Raw genomic sequence first — 4,000 nt, 5'->3', positions numbered from 1 at the left:
TTAAATGATGGATCCCCTACCCACTTCTCCACCCATAATACCTTGACCCATATTGATCTTACCCTCTGCTCTGCATCCCTCTCCCCCAAAGTGTCATAGCGCCTCTTAGATGACCTTCATTGTAGTGACCATTTTCCTATTATTTTCACTATCCCTTCCCGTCCTTTAAAGTTTTTCAAACCTAGGGTCTACTTCAAAACTGACTTAGCTGACTGGGCAAAATTTTAATACGCCTGCGAAACGTTTTCCTGCTCCTTTCCTGTTTCGTCTAACATCAATCAGGAAACATCCTGCATTCAAAAAATCACTCGCTCTGCAGCCAACAAAGGAATCCCACTTACACCAACTAGACCAATCCGACCAAGTCCGTTATGATGGAGCAGTGAACTTTCAAAATTAAGAGAGAGCAAACAATATGCGTGGCGTGAGTTCAAGCGCAATCATACCTCCACAAACCTCATTCTGTACAAGAAAGCCAACGCGCTTTTTCGCTGAGTACTAAAGCTGCCAAGGTCGCATGCTTCAGAAAATGTACCAGCACCATTACTGCCTCTTCTGGTACTAAAAAAGTTTGGCCTGACATAAGAAAGCTTACAGGTCTACCCTCGCATTCCCCTCTCTCCTTCCTAAAATCCCCGAATGGCAATCTACTATATCCTCGTGATATAGCTCTAGAATTGGCCTCTCATTTTTCCAACTCCTCTTCTGATTCCAATTTTCCACCTGAATTTACAGCTACTAAGCTTGCCCTACTCCGCGCTCCTCGCCCATCCCCTAATGGACTGACGTCGTCGGCTAGACAATTGGATGCCGATCTTACGCTGCTGGAACTACGATCTGCCCTTTCGGCGGTTAAAGGTAGAACCCCGGGTTTTGATAAAATTTCATACCCCATTATGAACCATCTTCGTATGTCCCTTCTTTCACACCTTCTCAGACATTATAATAACATATTTAAAGTAGGCCACTATCCCCACCTTTGGAAAACTAGTTCAGTCATTCCCATTTTAAAAGTTGGCAAACCCTCGTCTGAAGTTAACAGTTATCGTCCCATATCTCTCCTCCCTTGCTTAGGTAAACTGTCAGAGAAAATTATTGCTACCAGACTTTCATGGTTTGTAAACTCAAAAAAATTCATTCATCACAACCAGGTTGCTTTTAAGAAAGGTCAGGGTACGCTTGATGCCCTCTTACATCGTGACCACGTTATTTCTGATGTCCTGTCCTGTAGGAATCATATATCTTTGATATCACTGGATTTTTTAAAAGCTATAGATCGCATTGGAATCCATGTATTTTAAGACAACTAGATAAATGGAAGGTTGGGCCGAGAATCTTCAATTTTATAAAATCCTTCCTGTCCAATCGTAAGGTCAGTGTTCTAATTTCCAACATCCGATCTCCTACCTTATCCCTTGATAACGGCACACCGCAGGGTTCTCCCCTTCCTGTTATTCTTTTCAAAATAGCTTTCAATGAACTTAGTGTAATTTTTTTGGATTTTCCGACGGTTTCCCATCAAATATATGCTGATGACGTATTATTATTTTCTAAAAGCTCTGACCTGCACACAGTAATGTCTACCTTTTCAAATATCCTATCCCGAATTTCCCATTGGTCCCTTTCTTCAGGCGCTTCTTTTTCTTCTAGTAAATCTTAAATTACTCCATATTTGTAAGAAACGTAGTTGTTCTATTCCTTTGTGCAATTTTAACGGTGTAAACATTATTTGTGAAGATTCACTTAAGTTTTTAAGTTTAGTATTAGATTCTAAGTATTCTTTCAAAGAACACTGTAAATACTGTCTTCATTCGGAAACATCACGCACTCGAACACCNTGCTGGAACTACGATCTGCCCTTTCGGCGGTTAAAGGTAGAACCCCGGGTTTTGATAAAATTTCATACCCCATTATGAACCATCTTCGTATGTCCCTTCTTTCACACCTTCTCAGACATTATAATAACATATTTAAAGTAGGCCACTATCCCCACCTTTGGAAAACTAGTTCAGTCATTCCCATTTTAAAAGTTGGCAAACCCTCGTCTGAAGTTAACAGTTATCGTCCCATATCTCTCCTCCCTTGCTTAGGTAAACTGTCAGAGAAAATTATTGCTACCAGACTTTCATGGTTTGTAAACTCAAAAAAATTCATTCATCACAACCAGGTTGCTTTTAAGAAAGGTCAGGGTACGCTTGATGCCCTCTTACATCGTGACCACGTTATTTCTGATGTCCTGTCCTGTAGGAATCATATATCTTTGATATCACTGGATTTTTTAAAAGCTATAGATCGCATTGGAATCCATGTATTTTAAGACAACTAGATAAATGGAAGGTTGGGCCGAGAATCTTCAATTTTATAAAATCCTTCCTGTCCAATCGTAAGGTCAGTGTTCTAATTTCCAACATCCGATCTCCTACCTTATCCCTTGATAACGGCACACCGCAGGGTTCTCCCCTTCCTGTTATTCTTTTCAAAATAGCTTTCAATGAACTTAGTGTAATTTTTTCGGATTTTCCGACGGTTTCCCATCAAATATATGCTGATGACGTATTATTATTTTCTAAAAGCTCTGACCTGCACACAGTAATGTCTACCTTTTCAAATATCCTATCCCGAATTTCCCATTGGTCCCTTTCTTCAGGCGCTTCTTTTTCTTCTAGTAAATCTTAAATTACTCCATATTTGTAAGAAACGTAGTTGTTCTATTCCTTTGTGCAATTTTAACGGTGTAAACATTATTTGTGAAGATTCACTTAAGTTTTTAAGTTTAGTATTAGATTCTAAGTATTCTTTCAAAGAACACTGTAAATACTGTCTTCATTCGGAAACATCACGCACTCGAACACCTAAAATATCTTCAGCTATCTACAAGTGTTCTATCTACGCAAAAGAGAATTGCTTGCCGGCCAAATTATCGTTACCAAGATACAATCTTCGCCCTCCTTGGTTACTAAATAAATCTTCTTTGATAAATGAAATTTGCAGTATACTCAAACGTCAAGCTGTGAAGCTGTGTGTTTCTGTGATCTGTTTAAATTTTGTGTTTTATAAAGCTNCGTCAAGCTGTGAAGCTGTGTTTTTCTGTGATCTGTTTAAATTTTGTGTTTGATAAAGCTGTTTACGCTTATTAAAGTAAAAAATTAAAAAAAGTGTTAATAAACTTCTGGTGCACAATTTAAAGATAAGTAAAGCATCAAAATTTCCTGTAAATTTTATTAATTTAACTTGATATTCTTAACTGCATGTGCCGAGTATTTTTTTTTCATATAATATATTGTTGTTGTACAATTGTTTTNGAAGGATCTGTCGGTGCTTGTTGAGAAATTTAAGCATTACGAAAAAATGTTTAGGTCTTTCACTTGTCTCGACAACCCTCCGCCCTCTGAGGATAGCCGAGAAAATAAAGGTGGGCGTGTTAGTAGTCCACCTATAAAGACAGCCACGGATTCTAGTAAAAAAAATCCTCCATCCCAGTCCTTGGAACTTATTAATCTATCTTCTCCATACCCTCAGGCGTTGGAGCCTCCGATATCTAAAGCCATATCTACTAGGTCTACTTCTAAAAATAGTCAAACCGTTGATTTAACAGTGTTGCCATCAACATCTCAAGCTGCACTGTCTAACTTAGTTCGTCCTAATAATTCGGAGCCCCGCACATCAGAAATCATTACCAAAAAGGTGGTTGTAATTCCTCCGAGAAGACCAATCTTTGTCTCTAGATTTGCTAAAGATACTTCTTCGGATGATATAAAGTCATACATATCGACTAAAATTAGAACTAAAGATGTATTTATTCGTAAATTTAATTTTAAATACGATCGCGATATTTCATCTTTTAAAATTGATGTAGCTTCCGAAGATTTTGATTCACTACTAAATAGTTCATTTTGGCCGACCGGGGCGTTTGTTCGCGAGTTTGAGTATAAACCTAATAAAAGTAATAATAACGTAGCTAAAATTTCTAATCTTAATTCGGATTCAAAAAACTAACTCG

At 38.0% G+C, this 4,000-nt stretch overlaps 1 pseudogene; it reads left to right on the top strand.

The window, feature by feature from the left end:
- Positions 1 to 228: 228 nt before the first annotated feature.
- The window catches only part of LOC108365452 (uncharacterized), an 8,418-nt pseudogene continuing 4,646 nt past the window's right edge, over positions 229 to 4,000 (top strand).

The sequence above is a fragment of the Rhagoletis zephyria genome, unplaced genomic scaffold, assembly GCF_001687245.7.
Source record: "Rhagoletis zephyria isolate East Lansing unplaced genomic scaffold, Rhagoletis_zephyria_1.1 Rzeph_scaffold_01875, whole genome shotgun sequence".
Taxonomy (NCBI): Eukaryota; Metazoa; Arthropoda; class Insecta; order Diptera; family Tephritidae; genus Rhagoletis; species Rhagoletis zephyria.
The sequence above is the reverse complement of the archived record's forward strand: the minus strand, read 5'-3'. Positions and strand labels throughout refer to the sequence as shown.